The following is a 19950-nucleotide window of genomic DNA, read 5'->3' on the forward strand; positions in this document are numbered from 1 at the left end:
TCGACACTTTCAGGAACCAACGAAAAAATAAATCTTTAAAATCCTAATATTTCTTTCCTCTTTTTTCCTTCTTTTTTTAATCTTCGTGATACAAGAGAGAGAGAGAGAGAGAGAGAGAGAGAGAGAGAGAGAGAGAGAGAGAGAGAGAGAGAGAGAGAGAGAGAGGGAGGAAAAGCCTGTTCCAATCTACGTTGAAAAGTTTGTTAGTATGGAAAATATCGACTGTTACGAGAAACGATCATGAGAAAAAATCGTTGATTTTTGTACATAAAAAACGTTCCACGAATATATCTCCCCCTCTCCCTTTCCTTCTCCCTAAAAATACCCAACCACCCAGCTAGCCACCAACGGCGCGCCCTATGCCCATCCGATCTCTTTTCCACGTTCGTTCGAACGTTACAAGGAAAGTTTGGTTACATACACGAACGATACCAACTGCATGTGTGCATACGGAAGAACTCACCCACTTACGAGGTGCATTCGATGTAAGTGGATAAAAAAAAAAAAGAAATAGGAAAAGAGAGAGGGAAAGAAAAAAAGAAAAAAGAAGAAAAAGAAAAAGTGACGCCTTACGACGATCTTTGTATTATTTACAATCTTTGCCTGATATTTCCTTGGCCTCGTCTACTCGTAAAAATAAAAGTTTACGAGATAGAGGAAGCGTTCCTCGAATTGTTACTCTTACTTCCAACGCTCGTAGCCATGCCACGGAAGAAGTGGCTACCGACTTTCGCCAATGGCCACCTAAAGTGGAGTGCCTCGAAAGCGACATCCATAATCGTGTAAATCGTAATACATACGTATCTATGTACGTGCAAGCTATCTATTACGTGCGTGTTCATATATACATATATATATACATACACACATAGATATAAATATATGTGCATATATATACACACAAGTGTGTGTGTGTGTGTGTGTGTGTGTGTGTGTGTGTGTGTGTGTAGGTACGTAGATGTCTATGTATATGTACATGTTCAAACGCGAGCGATTGTCTCGCTCGTGTTTTACGATAAAAGGATGAAACACGGATACTTGGCCTTTCATAATGAATTTAATACACTCGATGATGAAACGTATGTCCTATGGTATACTTTATTACCAACCTGTTTTCGAATAATCAAACCGCGACATTTAATGCGATAATTATACGTTTATATTCACGATATCGTTCATTATTAATTTACTTTTAAACGCTAGGAAACGAACTAAGTTATTTCTAACACGAAAGAATGATATTAGATCACCAATCTTATACTCTCCGTTCCTCCCCCCCCAAAAAAAAGAGAAAAAAAATACATACTTTTGAAAAATCTATCTTTTCCTCTTTCTCTATCCTCCCCCCTCCCTCCTTATCGAGCGTCGAAAAGAAACAGGGAAAATATTCTAAAGACTTAAGAAAGAATGAGAGACGAGTTCAATATATAAACGGATTTTACTAGACAAAATTATTTAGAATGAGAGCCTAATCGATTCGTTATCGCCGTTTCACTGTGTTTATCGCTTCGTTCGAAGAAGTTACGTTCGCTAAGATCGGACACTCTCGAACAGAGATAAAAAGGAAGAAGAAATAAAGCGTGACTCAATGGCAAGCAGATCGGTCATAAATTTTTACTAATAGATTTTCGTAACAGTTTAAAATATTGTGTAACGCTGTCTCGGATTTCTTTGAACTTTCTTTTTCATTCGTTCTTTCTTATTCTTTCGATGTTACATTCCCCAACAATTAAATTCGAGATTACGGAGATGATTTCTAAATTCAAGAAATTAATCGTTAATTAATATGTCATTTTTCTTATTGAATTAAATGTTGTCGAATATCGTAAATAAATATTGTTTTCTAACAGTAATACGTTATTCTATTAGTTTGCGATAGACAAAGAACTAAGGTTGGAAATAGTACAAAGACAATAACGAGGTTTTAACCGCGGCCTAAGGCTCTTCTTCGAGTAGGGTAGAAATTCAGGTAATTTGGTACTTAACGTACGTAGGTAGAGTTTAAGACAAGGGTTATCATAGTTCATCACATGGTCACAAATCAACCGTCTATATAGTTTTAGGATTTATTATTACTAATACGAAAATATTTATAAAAAAGACAATGACAAAAGAATTGTTTAAAAATTTCTTATTTCATCTTAATTACTTTAGTATTATTCATAGTAAAAGATTATTGAAAAATAAATCATAATTTCCAAGAAAGATTTATATCAATTTTCAAAATACGACTTTAAGTACTTTTAGGGTCCTTTTAAAAAAAAACCTTACCATAAAACTTTCTTTTTTTCTTTTCTTTTTGTTTTTTATTCAATAGTCGAAAGTATGTTTAAAAAATGGCAGATAGAAAATCTGATATATAGTTTGACGAAATACATGATAAATATAAAATTATCCAAAGAAATAATAATCATCACGGATCTGTATGTAGTAGTACAGAGGAATGTAACACGCGACTCGGTACACGTTACGTCATGATAACTGTCTTCTGGTTACATAAAACAATGACGAATAATTAATGTGTTCCTTGAAGCCGAACACGCAAACGCTTCCTTCAAGAGCATGAGAGCGTATGTATATAAGTATGTACTTACTTACATACGTTGCACATTAAAACGTTTCGATAAATCATCGATCCTTTTAATTCTCTATTCTGTTTTGTTTAACCGTATTGATAAATCTTAGAAAAATGTGATAAGAAATACTTTCCTTCTTTCTTTTTTTCATTCTTTTTTTGAAAAATATATCCGTGTATAAAAGATACCACGTTAGAAAATGAAATTTTCTTAACGTGGGTGGTGTTTCTGGGCTATACACGTCACGTACGGCCTTCTGGCATTGCCGTTCGAAGCGAGAATGAGAAGGAAAGAAAAAGGGAGAGAGAAAGAGAGAGAGGTAGCGAGGGTGTGAGGAGGAAGGAGAGTCAGGTCCGGTCTTGGATAGACTACCAAGAATTCTCTGGGACCATTAATCTGGCCTTTGCGACACCCGGCTACCTTCCCGGCACGTCTCTGCCGCAGCCCGAACGTTTCGGGCCCAGGTAGGAACGTACTCTACAGACCCAACCTGATCCAAAGAAGCCAACGTCATTGTCCGAAGACGGTAATGGACCCACCTTCGAACTGGCAAAGCCGACGACCGCCGTTACCCAGTTATTGCTCTGCTTCGAGGACGATCGTACAAAGAAATTCGAAGCGAATGTTTCATTATTTGGAAATTATCTTGATATTATTATAAAGATTCGCATGATCATCGCTTAACGATTGATGTCAAAAGATACTACAAATATACATTAAAATTTGATAACATTTATAATACGATGAGTCTAGTTTTGTGTATGTAATGAAAAACATTTTCTCTTGTATTAAATTATAAAATACGTATTAAGCTGAAATAATCGTTAGAGCGTATATACGAAAGAAATTGTTTACTCATATGAAAGAGGGAGAGAGAAAGAGAGAGAGAGAGAGAGAGAGAGAAAGAGAGAGAGAGAAAGAGAGAGAGAGAGAGAGAGAGAGAAAGGGGGAGAGAGGAGAAACAATTAGAGACCAAATAAAGACAACACAAGTCACAGACGAGTGAGTTCGCAAGGAACGCGTATGTGATTTCGGTTACGCCATGTGCCTGTACGTTGACCTCCAGATAAAGGTAGAAGAAAAAGACGAAGAAGGAAAAAGAGAAAGAGAGAGAGAAAGAAAGAGAGCGGGAGGGAGAGAATGAGGGAGAGAGAAAAAAAGAGAGAGGGAGAGGGATGGAGAGAAGGGGAAGGAAGCAGTGTACCAGAAGCAGGGTAAAGATGGTTGAAGTAGAGAAAGAGAAACAGAGAGAGAGAGAGAGAGAGAGAGAGAGAGAGAGAGAGAGAGAGAGAGAGAGAGAGAGAGAGAGAAAGAAAGAGAGAAAGAGAGAGCACTAAAGGACAAGTCGAAAGGAGGAAGAGGAAGAAGAAGAAGAAAAAGAAGAAGAAGAACATTTACTCACCGTTCGTTCTTTCTTTCTTTCTTTCTTTCTTATTCTTACCCGAGAAAAGCTACTTCGGTTCGAACGTGTTGCTACCATCGAAAGAAACGAAGACAGACCTGGTAGATGATTGAAGGAAGAAAAAAAGATAGAGGAAGAGAGAAAGAGAGAGGCTGAGAACTCACTTTGCGACGATTGGCATATAACGTTTTGTGTACACAGCAAGTAGGAAGACGAGACTGGGCAGGAACATCTTCACGGAAGATGCGGATACTCCTTGACCACTTTAAGAAACACTCTTTGAACGTTTATCAATACATGAAGGATTGGTAGAAGAGGGACGAAGAGAGAGAGAGAGAGAAAGGGAGAAAGAGAGAGAGAAAGAGAGAAAGAGAGAGAGAGAGAGAGAGAGAGAAGAAGAAAAAGGAGGGAGGAAGAGGAGAACGTTCGTAAAAATATTCGGCTCGATAAAAGCGCAGATTGCGGTGCGTGTTTACGGTCACCGTTATTTACGGTTCTTTTAAACCGCGATCGAGATATCGCGATGAATTTCTTGCCCCAACGTTGTTCGCTCGAGCGAACTACATACATATGTATGTAAATACGTACGTGTATGTATGTGTGTATATATTCATATACATCTATATATATATACACATACATCAAATGAAACGATCGATCTATCACCACAAATCGAAGAAAAATACGAGGTTTCGCGTATATATATATATATATATATATATATATATATATATATATATATATATATATATATATATATATGTATATATATACATATCGCGTAATATATACACACATATGTATCTACATATATATATTTTTTTTCTTTTTCTTTCTTCTTTGTTTTCTTTTTCGTTATTTTCCTTTTATCATCATCGTTCCGAAGTAAAATAGGGAGAAACGAAAAAAACAGCAACCGTTCGACGTTAACCGTCCGATAATGATCGACTTTCATTTCTATCGTTGTTTTTGATACAACTGATGCTGTATCAGGCAAGAGCATCATCGGACAATGCGATAACGTTCCCTCGGTACTTTTCAATTACGATGTAATTAAACATAAATCGACGGGTTACGCACTTTCGCGCCAACATGCGAGAGGTACTCTTTCGAAGGTTTTTTCCTTTTTTCTTTGTTTTTGTGAATACTTTTTAATGGGATATTTTTTTACTTTTTTATTTTTATTATTTTTTTTGTTTTTTCGAAAATCGTGTAGAAAGGCTTCGATACTAACGATGTTTATAGAAAAGCCTAAACAAAAATATGATTTGGGTCTGGTGAAACAGATGATAACAAACAATGAAAAAAAGAAAAACAGAGAGAGAGAGAGAGAAAGAAAGAAAGAGAGAGAGAGAGAGAGAGAGAGAGAGAGAAAGAAAGAGAGAGAGAGAGAGAGAGAGAGAGACAGATAGTACGATGAAGATAGAAACGGAATGAGTAAAAGAAAAGCAGAGAGAGACAGAAAGAGAGATACGATGCCATTGGAATCAAAATGCATGTCTCGCTATCTTGTAAGAAGTCAGAATAACATCCGAACACGGAACCATTAGACCGATCGAATGAGGAATGCCTTAGCATCTGAAAAGGGCACGTTTTTTATCCAACGAGCAAGCACCTTTATTACACTCACCGTGGTCTGTTAATGGCGCGCGTGCCACTTCCTTTATCTTCTTTTTTTCCTCTCCTTTTACCGAAGCCAATTCTAGTACGAACCACGTGGCTGTCTTGCTTTCTCTCTCTCTCTCTCTCTCTCTCTCTCCCTCTCTCTCTTTCTCTCTCTCTCACTCACTCACTCACTCTCTCTTTCTCTTTCTCTCTATCCATGAAATCGAGCCGATGAACACCATAAAATTGCGTACGATGAATTACGATGAACAACAATGAATGTCTTGAGAAAAAGTTCGAAAGTACTAGAGAGGTAGGAACGAATAAAAAAATAAATAAATAAATAAATAAAAAGAAAGAAAAGGAAGCCGAAAAAAAGAATAAGGAAAAGGAAAGTCATATGAAGAACGTCGGGTCGATCAATTCTGTTTTTCTTCTACCTCCTTTTCTTTATTTATCTCTTTTTTTTCTTTCTTCTTTTATCTTTCCTTTTTTTTTTTTAAGTAGAGTACCCTGTCTCCGGCGCGATAAGTAATCTTGTAGCGGAACACCGAAAGCGTGGATACGAGTTTCACTCGAAGAGGCTGCTCTCGTATGTATTCAAGCTGCGTATTACGCGCGGTTAAAGCTTCGTTCACAACGAATACGTTATTCGTATTTGTGAAACTTATGTTGTTACTTTCCGTGATTCATAAATAGGAATCGTGTACATATCATACATACATACTTACACACACATATATATACACATATAAAAACAAGTAAATCAGTGACTGCAAATTCGTGAAGACAGTGTCGGATGAATTCATTTGCCATTCGTCGTGAGAACGAGCAATTAAATTATAATTACTAACGAGTATGGCATAGCATACGAAATCTTTCTCTCCCTCTACCTCCCCCCTCTCTCTTTTTCTCTCTCTATCTGTCTCTCTATTCATCTATCTCAGCAAATTCCTCGTTTCCGTGGCACACCGTCATTGAACGGACGAGTGTCACGCTCTTGTACGAAGGTTTCTAGAGTACTCTAAGCTCGATATACTTAGTGGTTACCCAATCACCCTCAATCTGGGCCACAACTATCTAGCAACTCCTTGGTGACACTGTCGTAGATACACACGGCGCGTGGTCCTTCGAGAATTAGATCGAAGTTTGAATTCATGGTCGTTGGTCAAGGTGTTCTCTTTCTCTTTCTCTCTCTCTCTCTCTCCCTCTCTCTCTTGTTTTCTCTTGCATCACATTTCGTGCTTATCCTCTACGCGAGCGTTGAAGTTACCGTAAAATCAACGGAGAAACATGTACTTAAAACTAAGTACAACCTATTCACGTTCGAATCTTAACTTTTCGTGTAACTTTAAATTCACATGTTCGGGTGTGTGTGTATGTGTATGTTGTGTATATATATATATGTGTGTATGTGTGTGTGTGTGTACTCTTCTTTGTTTCATCTTCTCTTTTTTTTTGACTGTATATGCATTTTCTTTTCGCAAAATTAATCGTTGATTCATATCTATAACTTAATGCTCGCTAAACGTAAGCGTAATACTTTGTAAAATCTAGTTATTATTATTAAATTCGTGTTATATAGGAATGTGGAGAAGAAAAAAAATATAAAAAAAAAACAAAAGTTACGAATTTTGTATCTCGTAAAAACGTTTTTGAAAAAAATTGTTCAGACGAGAGTTATCTGATTTTAAAAAAGGGAGAGGAATATAATGATATTTATTTAGTGATAGGTTTAGAGCTTTTTTTGTTTTTCTTTTTTATTTATTTTTTATTTTTTATTTTTTATTTTCTATTTTTTTATTTTTTTTTTTAAATAGAAAATCATTTTCTATAATGATTACATATTCTGCATACAAGTACATGTAACTTTTATTGAAAATATTTTTTTTTATATATACTATTAATTTTCCGAGATACATAACAAAATATTACATTTATAGAATTAAAAAGAAAATGTTGATAACCAGCAACTTTTGTGGAAAAGTACAAGATATAACTATTTAACTTTTTGAATTGACTATTAGAATTATTTTTGTCTTATTATTTACGAAACATAAAGTGTTTAATTAGCGTATTTATTATTTCCTTCTTCTCATGCGGATGTGCGTACGTATATAACGTTCACATTAGTGCAAACATTAGAGCGCGTAAATAACATATCGTAAAAAAGAAATATGCGAACGATTGACGATTGCAGATGTAGGTATTGCTTGAGAAATTTATATATTTTTTATCTTTTGTAATTCTTCTCAAAAGCCATGTTTTTACGTATCTTGTAAAATTGAAGGTGAATACAAAAATATTTCAAACGAAGGTTACTTATTTTGTTATAATATGCTATCATTATAAAAAAAAAGTATGTTCCTATCAAAAGAAAAAAAGAAGAAAATTTTAAATGAAAAAAAAATTAAAAAAAAAGAAAATTAAAAAAAAAAGAAAATTTAAAAAGAAAAATAAAAAGGAACAGCAAAATTGACTTTGAAATAACTTTGAAACCTTCAGCTTAAAAAAAAAAAGAATAAGTGCCACAATATATCTCCTACCCTCAGTCTTTCGAAATCCAGATAATTTATATAATCATTAATTTATAATATTAATTTATAATATTATTAATTGTATATAATAATTGACCGAACAATTTTTCTCAAAAACGCATGATATTTTCGAGATAACAATATATAAAGCTTTATTTTCAACACTTGTTATATCTTTTTTAGACGAAAAAAATTAAGATTATATAAGTAAAAATTATATTCATTTGATACAAATACTTAACATTCGAATGCTTTACTTATGTAACATTTGAATATCCAGATATTCACATTTTATTTTGATGAATAAATATTAAAGACTTTCAATAAAATATCTATTAATTCATATAAGCAAATATTCTTATTGTCACTCAATTATCATTAATTAATAACGATTCATTATTTTTCAAGACATTGAAAATATAAGAGAGAATATCTTCGATTTGATTTATATCGATATCGATATCGTTATCATTATCGTTATCATTAGCGAATAAGAGACGAAGAGGTCACCGGGTCATTTTCAATGTTCGTCCTGTCGCGTGCGCTTTCGAACCCAGTATTCTCGTTACTCTGCGAAGATAGATCTCCTCCATAGCTCCCACATGGTTGGCCTCCGGGCCCAATTAATGAATCTAATGAGATAATTGATCGGGCTCACGTTAACGTGCGCATACATTCTCTCTCCCATACTCTCTCTCTCTCTCTTTCTCTCTCTCTCTCTCTCTCTCTCTCTCTCTCTCTCTTTCTCTCTCTCTCTCTCTCTCTCTCTCTCTCTCTCTCTCTCTCTCTCTTTCTCACATGTACATACATACATACACACACAGGTAAACAGACACGCAGACAGACAGACGAACAGACAGACACTGGCATGTTGTAAGTACAACTCGAATCAATTTATCGCGACAAACGATCTCAAAGCTGTCGTATTTTCATTTGACGAGTGTATTCCTCTTTGCAAAAAGATATTCCTATTCCAAAAGAAACAAATAAATATATTGTATATATATATATATGTATATGTATATGTATATGTATATGTATATGTATATGTATATGTATATGTCTGAAAGATTCCCTAAAAATCTTTTATTATAATCGTTATTTATTCAATTCGACTCAACTTTCACGGGCCACGTTTAAATTTCGATCAAATTTCACACTCATAATCTCTCCGTACTTTCATTTTAAGCGGATATGTAACCAACCAGCAGTATTCATCACGCATCACTGTGTTCCTCCGTTCAGTTCCATTAGACTCGCGAAATAATTACAAATGTAGGTAGATGTACAGATTCGGGACGAGCTTCCGAACGTATCTATATAGATAGATATGCATACCGTTCGGATGGATGTTTCATTAACTAATTACCCCCCTCAAAAATTTGCTGCTAATTATCGATAGTGAACGGAAACAACCGAGTTAAAAGAAATAATATTTTTATGTCTGTTGGCGTTCTTGTAAGAAAATAAAAAAAATGAAAATAAAAAAGAATTAAATAAATAAATAAAAGAAAAAGATCAAAAAGATTCTGATTAGGCTACGATACGTTGGGAGGAAAACGTGAAAGAAACATATGCATAATTAATAAACATAATTAGTATGTAGAAATATCATCGATTGATTCATTCGAATATTCACTCGTTCGGGATTAATATAATAAGTCGGACGAATATAACGTTCGAAACATCGTAACTAAAAACTCCTTATATATTTATCTCTAACATAAAATTATCTTCCTTCATCTCTTAAAACCTTAATAATCATATTATTATCATGTTCTTATACTTAAATATTATACAGTACTATCTAAGTAGATAACAAAGAGAATGTAATTCCTCGAGTCGAACAAAGGAAGAAAATTCTTCGACGACGATCGAAAATGCATTTTCATTTTCACGCTTAAAGGCAAAGAAGACCTCGTCAACGAACCCCCCTCTCTTTTCACTCTCTTTATAAGACTAAGAGGAAAGGCAGGAGATGGATAAGGTTGGGTGAAGTAGAGAGGGAACGGAGGGTGGGTGGGATGAGCAGGGGGTGAGAAGTGGAAGGAGCAAGGGAAAGCATGGGGAAGGGGGCGCGGACAACGTGAAACGCTATCGTGAAATTAACTTGAAGGTTGTAATCTTTAGAGGTCATCTAATTACGCGGTAAAACGGCGTTAATTCGTGGTTAATTTCTTAACGAGATAACGCCGACGCTTGCTAAGGTAAAAGGAGGCGTCGTACCGCGGTTGCATTAGAGCTTCTAATGGCCCCGCGTGGCTACTTCCGAGTACCCGGTGGGTGGGTAAATAAAAAAGGGGACGATAAGGTAAAAAGAAGGAAGAGGTAGAGAAGGAAAAGAAGACGACGACGAAAAGAAGAGGATGAGGAGAAAGAGGATGAGTAAGAGGAAGAAGAAGGAAAAGAAGAAAGAAGAAAGGAAAAACAGGTGGTATCCTAATTAATTGGCGCGTAATTAAAACTACCAACGACAACTTGTCGGAAAGATCTCCTATTCTGCCAAGGATTCCAATGCTTTTTCTTTTTTCTCTTTCTTCCTTCCTCCCTCTCTCTCTCTCGCTCTCTATCTCTCTCGCTCGCGCGCGCGCGCTTTTCTTTAACTTACCTCTAAAATACTTTAAATATTTAATAATAAATATCGGATAACTTCGGTCGACATTGGATATTGCCTTATGTGGGATAATTTTTTTTGTTTTTATTTTGTTTTATTTTGTTTTATTGTTTATACGACGATAAGCAAAGACAAACTATTACGATGAGTATACAGGTATATATATTCGTAAAATAAAATAATATACATATATATACACATAGTTTACATACATTATACATTTTGTTCCACGTAAGAAGCGATGATCGTAGAAACGATTAAAATTGCACGAACATATTATCGGAAGGAGGAAAAAAGGAAAGGAAGAAAAAATCAAATCAAATCAAATCAAATCAAATCAAATTTCCATACCGGATTGAATAACCTTCCAAATGACTTATAAAACGTATTTCCCTGAAAGCATCGTCGGAATCGAGCCTATCTCTTTCGCTCCTAGCGATTTAGCTAAGCCGCAACAAGCTGCGTTAGAACGTCAAGAATTTCAGTTCTCTGGCTCGAAAATTGCCAACTGAAAAGTCGGTATTTTGCCGTCGGTATGCTCGTACAGAGGAAACGATTTCAAGATCGGCAAGCGGTTAATCTGGCTCATCATTCCCCGACGAGAACATCTACCTCATTAACCGTCTCATAGAAGCTTTTACCGATCCTATGAATATTTCTCAAACATAACTGCTTTTACCTGGTTCACGGAACTCCAAGTAGCAGTTTTCTATGTTGCACTATTCAAACGTTGGACGAACTTCTTCTTCTGTTTCCTTTTTTCTCAAATCGCTTTATCATTTATTTTGATACCAGAAAAAACAAATATATATACATATACATATATACATATAAGTGTATATATATATATATATACACACTTAAGTAGTATGACTCATTAGTATCTTATACGTATATTTTTAAATTCATTGAAACGCAAACCCTTAAATATCTCGATTTGAAGATAAATGGAGTTAGGCCACTTTCAAAATAAACGGCCTATATAATATATATATAAATATATATAAATCTTTCTTGGTAAACCTACCTTCGATTTGTAAATATACTCTACCTATACTATACTATCGCATTTGTAACGTACATGTATACTATACCTATATTATGGTATCACACATGTAACGATTAGAGATCAATGCATTTTAGCTTCGTAAAAAAAAAAAAAACTGAAATAAAATTACACAAAGAACGAGAAAAAAAGGAATAGTCTTTCTTGGCATTGCCAAAGATGAACGTAACGCGCGTGTAATGCTCAAACAAGCAGAGAAAGAAAAAAAAAAAAAAGGAAGATAAAAAGATAGAAAGAAAGAAAGAAAGAAAGAGTAAAAAGGAAAGACAAGGGGAGGATTCGTTGGCACGAATCCTAGCAAGAAATTTCACGGCACTTACCACCGTGGATTTATTAGCGTCTAACCATCGGTGGAACCATAAGCGGACTGGCGGTTCTACTTTCGACGCGGAATGAATTATCTCTCCTTTTCGATCGAGGGAGAAGTCACCACACCACTACTCCCTTGTTGTAACGACTAAACCACAAGTAGGAGAATTGTAACGACGATCTATAAATACGTTTCCTTCGTGAAACGTTCTTCTCGTATCATATAGTCTTTCTCGCCCACGTTTTAACGTGTACGGTCTTTTCCCATTTCACAATAGAGAGAAAAAAAAGTTCATTGAAGGAATAATGAGGACAGGTGATATTATATTTCCAATGTTATCACTGTGAAATCTTGATCGTATCACTGAACAAACCGGTAAAATAAACGGTACGATTATATAAGAATAATCGACTAAACTATATTCATATATTTTTCTTTTTTCATTCTTTTTGATTTTTTTCTTTTTTCTCTTTTCTTACTAATTTGAAATAATAAAAGCTACATTATCGTATAAAATTTTTTATACGAAACGTCATAGACGATCTTGTAGATTTATCATATAAAACTTAACCAATAAATTACTATCCAATCTACTACTAAATGACTTGCCGGCTTCTTTATCGCCTTCGGCAGGTCGTACGTTTAAACACGAGCACCTCGTGATACTCCGGTGATCGGTATATACGTGTATACAAGAGCAGCCTGTTTTACGAGCCAATGCTAAATACCATACAAAAGAGAGTGAGTGAGTGAATGAGAGAGAGAGAGAGAGAGAGAGAGAGAGAGAGAGAGAGAGAGAGAGAGAGAGAGAGAGAAAGAGACATTCGTTGCCATTGTCAACACCCACGCAAGGTTTCGCACCTAACCAGAATACTCCCTTCATTCGAGATGATGACACATAGGATTCGTGGAAAACATTTGAACCTTTTATATTACTGAATCGGGGATTTAAACTTGTGATCTATCAATTGACGGGCGATTTACTCTTCTAACTCAAAGCTTTCCGCTCAAACTCTTTCACCAAATATTCACTCATATTATAGAGAAGTCTCGACAACGACGACAACGATCGAGACAAAGATGATGATGGCAAAGATGATATTGATATTTAACTTCACTTAGAAATTAAAATTACATTTTAATTGTAATTAAATCGCACACGATATTTTACGAATACACTGCACAGCTCATTAACTAGACCATTCATAGACTGATTTATTTTTTATTTTTATTTTCATAATTTTTTTCGTTTGTTGTTTTTCTTTTTTCTTTAAAGAAAAAAACATAGAAAATACCGTAGAATGATCACTCTGATTCGATTTACAGTACAGAGAGAGAACGTGTAGTTGAACTATCGTTGGAGCATTCCAAAATTGCGAGACTCGTACCGCAAAATCAAGCACGCGCATCCCAAATCGTAATTAACATTCCCGGGTATTAATATGAGCAACGCCTCTATGTACAGCGGCTACGATCAATCGTTCCCGACAGGTGGTGAACGAACATAAGGGAGATGGTTTCGTATGTTCGGTTGATCGGTGCCTTAAACGTATCTTCAGTGTTCATTGACACTGTTAATTCTAAACAAGTCTAAACAAGACCATGATGTCGTCCCTGTATTAACTGTATATTCGTTCATGATCGAGTATGTTAGAATTAACAAGAATGTTAATGCCGAGATCATTCTATCCTCGTATGTAGTTAAATTTTGACTTATGATTGACGAATGTAGACATTACGATTACGTTATCACTGATCTCTCGTGAAGACTATGATAATATTATTTATTCACGACAATATTTTATCATAATGCTGAAGAAAAATACATAAAGATCGAGATCGATGTTATATCACACATATGACGGATATGTAATACATGATATAAACAATGAATTAAAATATCTTTTAAGAAAAGGAGAACAAGAAATTACGAATTCACAATTAATGAATACCTATGTTCAAGGTGGCGGTCGGATTAAAATCAATTCGTCGACAGGAATAGACACATACACACACATACATTGACAGTTCGAAATATGCCACTCCTCTCTTGCTACTTCATTTCTGTGACTTTTTTCATTCGCATTTTAAAAATCGTCCTCGGATTCAGAGAAAAAGAAAGAAAGGTGGGGATGGGAGGAGAGGGAGAAAAAAGAAAAACGGGAAAAAATAAAAAAAATAAAATAAAAAAAAAAATAAAAAAAAAGAATGTCCACCGTTCCCACTGCTAAATCCCGGCGTTTATCCAGCTATACGGGACGGTACACAATACACGGTTCGCTTGCAATTTCGGAATTTTACGCGGCTACCGACCTGTCGACTGGCTGTTGGGAAAAATTTGTTCGATAAATATTGACAATTCGACTTCTTACCGTTGTGATTGAAACCCGTCTAGATTAAAATACTTTGTTGAACGTGGGCTTTTTCTTTTTCTCTCTTTTTTTTTTTTATTTTGTGTGTACGTGCGTGAGCGTGAAAAATTACGTTTGAAGCAACATGAAAAAAAAAAAAAAGAAAGAAAAAAGATTTAAATATTGGCCATTTTTCAGATGAACAAATTTCCAAGCTTTGAATGATCTATTATGCCTAAACATTTGATCTTTATCGACGAACGAAAATAATATGCATCCATTTTAATATCATTAATTCTTTCTCTCTCAAAAAAAAATAACAAAAATAACAAAAGAAAAAAACAATAAAATAAAATAAAATAAACATAATCGTTGCCGACTACTGATCGCGATTTTATTTCAGTTAATCTTTCTATTCGGTTTGTCGATCGATAATTAACCAACGGAAGAATCCTGCAACTAGATCACAGGGACGTTTCTTCGTCGCGTAGGTGTTCGTGGGCGTGCCCTTACGCTGAGAGGAAGGTTTACGAGCGTTTGATCGACCGCGTGGGAGTGTGCGTAGAGAAAGAGAGAGAGCGAGAGAGAGGGAGGGAGGGAGAGAGAGAGACAGAGAGAGAGAGAGAGAGAGACGTAGAGTAGATTGTGACCGGCTGTAGGAGGGCGCACGAAAGCGAGAAAGATGTCACGCGGGAACAAGATGCTTTTCGCTTTAACGACGACATAAGAAGAAAAGAAATAAAAAAAAAGAAAAAAGAAAAGAAAGAAAAAAGAAAGAAATAGAAAAAAGAAAGAAAGAAAGAAGTGATAAAATCGCTGTCCATTCCGTGTCAAAATTTGTCTTTCCTTGACCTTCCTTACGTACATACATGAATATTTATATATGTACGTAAATATGTGCGTAAAAATAAGAGTTAACGAAACAAATATATATATATATATATATATATATATATATATATATTCTTATATATATTCTTTGTTATACATTACTCAATCTTAATTTTAATTAGAGCGTAATAAATGTAATTATTCGTCGATAACATAATTATGGATTGCTGGTAATAAACTCATGATAAATATGCGCTAAAGATAAAGTACGAAAAATAGTAATAATAATTATTATAATAATTATAATAATAACAACATCAACAACAACAATAACAAAAATAATAATAATAATAATAATAATAATAATAATAATAATAATAGTAACAATAATAATAATAATAATAATAATAATAATAATAATAATAATAATAAAAATAATAATAACGATAATGATAATAATAATAATAATAATAATAATAATAATAATAATAATAATAATAATAATAATAATAATAATAATAATAATAATAATAATAATAATAATGGTACCTATGTAAAACTTATTACATCGTTAACCTATTTCAGAGAAAAGCATTTGAAAAAAAAAAGAAGAAAAGAAAACAAAATAAAACAAAACGAAAAAAGGAAAGAGAAAGAAAACTATATCGTGTAAACTCCGAAAGCCTTTGGAGCTCGCACGACTATGGTTAGCATTATAGTACAACGTGGTTTTATGCAAGAAAGAAAGTTATTAGAAGACGTGGGCGTCTTTAAAGTTAATCTTATGAAAATGAGACGAGCACTGAGAGCACCCGTACGCGAACTCTTCTCAACGCGACTACGCGTTTCTCTTCGCGGATATTCTCGTTTAAAGAATAGTCGAAGACTGGAGAAGGAGGAGGAGGAGGAGCAAGAGAAGAGGAGGAAGACAAGGAGGTGAAGAGGAAGAAGGTGGAAGAGTAAAAGAATAAAAAAGAAAAGTAGGAAACAAAACGGGGTTGGATCACGTTAATCGTAAATCTACTCGGCTTTTGCTCTACGAAAAAACCACTTCAGGAATAGAGAGAAAGGAAGAAAGAAAGAAAGGAAGAAAGGAAGAGAGGGAGAGAGAGAGAGAGAGAGAGAACAAAAAAGAAAGAAAAAAAAAGATAAAAGAGAACGAGTAAAAACAGAGAATTTCTAAACGCGAATTAGAAAACGTTAAAGCGTCTAAGTGAAACGTTCTCTCCTCTAGCAAGATATATATATATATATATATATATATATATATATATATATATCTGTCTGTCCCTCTCTATCTCTTTCTCTTTCTCCCTCTCCCTCTCTCTCTCTCTCTCTCTCTCTCTCTCTCTCTCTCTCTCTCTCTCTCTCTCTCTCTCTGACGCTCTCTCTCTCTGAGATCATACGTGTATAGTTTGTATACGTCTATGACATTTTCACAGGTGCATTCCCTTGAGATATCATGATCATGAATGAAAATAAAGTCATATAGATGATTGAAATATGGGAATTATAATGAAACGATAAGACGTTATGCCTTATGATACTTCTCACTGGAGCATAACGAAAGATCTTGCCTAGCGTAATGAGCGTACGAGAATCGTAACGAATGTTTCTACCTGTCACAATCAATATTCCCGGTACAAGCATTTAAACCACACCTCCGTATGACAGAACTATAAAGCTGCCCGTACGACGCGATACAGGTCGAATCGATCACGCGTTTTAGCTCGGCCAACGCTTTACTATTTTGATTCACGGTAATGCCGCAATGGGAACTCGCATCCGAAGAAAACACCAATATTAATTCGCCCCTTTGCCTCTGCCCATACCCCTACCCGTCCACCTTTCTCCTCCCCCTGTCTCCCCATCCCATAGTGGATTTAACATCCGTTAGTCAATATTTATCGACAACCTACGGGACTGGATTTCCCGAAACTTGGAACTCCAGAACGCCGTTCTTGCTACTAGATTAGAAACTATCAACGTTCGGAGAAGCTACGTAATGACTTATCGATTTCTAACTTTGAAACCTGAATTAGAGATATTCAAATTCTGTGCTCTAGCTACGTCGAAATTAGACAGAAGCTCTTAGAAATTAAAGAAAATATCTGTAATAAGTATAAGAAAAACGAAGTTTCATGAGAAGATAAAGAAGAGAAGGATCGAAGTGGAGAACCACTGCCTGCGCTCGGGCGGGACTGGAGGGAGGATGAGGGGAGAGAGAGAGAGATAGAGAGAGAGAGGGAGAGAGAGAAAGAGAAAGAGAGAGAGAGAGAGAGAGAAGGTCGGTTGGGTAGGAGTACCGTGGGGGAGTCGGATGGGACAAGAGGGAGGTCGGGGGTTGGTGCCAGGGTAGGTTTTGATCAATATCTCGCCCCCACCCCATACCACCACCCTTCGTGGCGGTACACCATTCCCCCACCAGAACCCCATCACCCGACCACCATGAATAACCAAGACCATATAGCGGCCTGCAGATTAAATACATCGTGGTACCATACGATCAAACTACCCACTACCACCACCAACACCATCGCCACCACTACCACCACCACCACCACCATCACCATCACCACCACCTCTACCTCCAATCCTTCTCTTTACCTCTCTAACACCCCCGCCGAAAGCCATCCCTTTAACGGTCAACGCGCTGCTTTCGACATCCTCTACATCGTCGCCGATCTTGTCGTCCTCGATCCTGTTCCTCCTCTTCCTGTCTCTCTATAAGAACGACCGATTTGCCGCATCACAGCGGCAAGTAACAGAAAAGCAGCAAGAGTGTAGAATGGCCTCAACCCCATAAGGGACTTTGACACTAAGGGGAGAGGGGGAGGGTTCGGTCGATCAGTTGGTCGATAAATTTGACATTAGCGGCGTGCACGAGGGAAAAAATAAGAAAATAAATAAAAAGAATAATTAAAACAAAAGAAAGAAAAAAAAACAACCCCGTTTTCTACTGCATTCTCACCGATCATGCGTCTTTCCCCGTGAGACGAAGAAACGGAAAAGACAAAGAGAAAAGGATAGATAAGTTCTCGACGCGATATCCTCGAGAGTCCCACGGGGAATACGATTTTGCCAACACTCAAATGATACCTACCCGTATAAATATATTTCTTTTGTTCTCCTTTTTTTCTTTTTTTTTTCTTTTTTTTTTCTTTGATAAAAGAGGTTATCCCTACTACTTAGACATATGTATCGTCTAATGATCGACATTTAAGAATTCGCTTGTAATGCATAGGTATCAATGAAATAAGTAAAAAGTGTCGAATGACGAAGGAAGCGTTAAAGCATTTAGAAAATAATCGTCCTACGTCCGGTACACAACGAACGATCGACCCTTTCCTACTATTAAGGGCTAATTTAGTTGTAAGGCATAGGGGGTTCGGCAAAAGCAAGGGAGTTGTCCCCGTGGACAATATTTCTTCAATTTACCGTTGACTTTGTGCTAGACACTCTCTCTCTCTCTCTCTCTCTCTCTCTCTCTCTCCTCTCTCTCTCTCTCTCTCTCTCTCTCTCTCTGTCCTTCTCTTTTCCTCACTGTGCCTCTTTTCCACTGTCCCTCCCTCTTTCCCTTTCTCGGTGACTACGTCTTTGAGGAACCCGTTCAAAGGAAATAAAGCCGGAATGACCTTTCAGTTTTCTCCCACCAATGGAAGAAATTTTTCTCTCGATCCACGAATTTCCGGTGGTGTGCCGAACGGTCTTTGCGATTCCAACCGCGAACTTCCTCCTACATTGCCTACGTTACCCTTATTACCATTATCGCATTTTTATTATGTCCGCGTATTAGCGAATGCTCGCTTCCCTAATTGCTGCTCTTAGAGAAAGTATGAATAGTTTGAAAAGGCAATGCGCGCCCGCTTTGGACCAAGACCCTTTTTCTTTTTCTTCTTTTCTAAAATCTAGGTCGACGCAAAAGTTCTCCAAGGCAAAATTCTAAATTCGTTTTTAACGTTGTAAAAAAAAAAAGGGAAAAAAGAAGAGAGAGAGTAAGAGAGAAAAAGAACGTGTATGTGTATAAATGAGAGAGAAAAAGAAAGAGAGAGAGAGAGAGAGAGAGAGAGAGGAAGGAGAAAGAAAGAGAGAGGATCTCTCGTTCTCTCTATCGAAACTTCGAGCACCTTCACAGTGTCTCGAGAAATCGTTCGAATCTCGCCAGGGACAAACGAGATATCCCTGCGATGCGGAATAGTTCGAGATCTATAAAAACATAACCGACACAAACTACTCTTCCTTCTTTCGTTCAAGGAGAAAGGAGAGCAGTTTCACTCGATTAACGAGAAACCAGCGATATAACTTAAAGGAGAATTGAGAATCGAACGTCATGTATAACGGATAAATATTACGCCGAAGGGAAGCTTGTTGTTGCCCGTGTAATCATAGAGCATAAATCAAACTATAAACAATGTCTACAAAGAATTAGCATTTCCATGAAGTCCCCGGTATACGTGGCTGCAACATTAATTACCGAGGACGATATGCTTTTTACTCTATTCGTGCTGAACGCCTGCTACGAACACTATCAGCGCAAACGCACTACTCTAGCATATATGCAAACTCGTCAACTCACTTAGATCTACACGAGCGCACGATTATAGTATGTTCGTTATCCGTGCGGGTTTGCGTCGAACGATATAACACGCCTTCGTTAA

General features: G+C 36.1%; 1 protein-coding gene across 3 annotated transcripts in view; it reads right to left on the reverse strand.

Annotated features, from left to right (window-relative positions):
• Positions 1–19950, reverse strand: part of LOC124424413 (LIM domain-binding protein 2) — a 122722-nt gene that overhangs the window by 64678 nt on the left and 38094 nt on the right. The gene's annotated exons all lie outside the window — the stretch shown is intronic.

This window comes from Vespa crabro, chromosome 5, assembly GCF_910589235.1.
Source record: "Vespa crabro chromosome 5, iyVesCrab1.2, whole genome shotgun sequence".
NCBI lineage: Eukaryota > Metazoa > Arthropoda > Insecta > Hymenoptera > Vespidae > Vespa > Vespa crabro.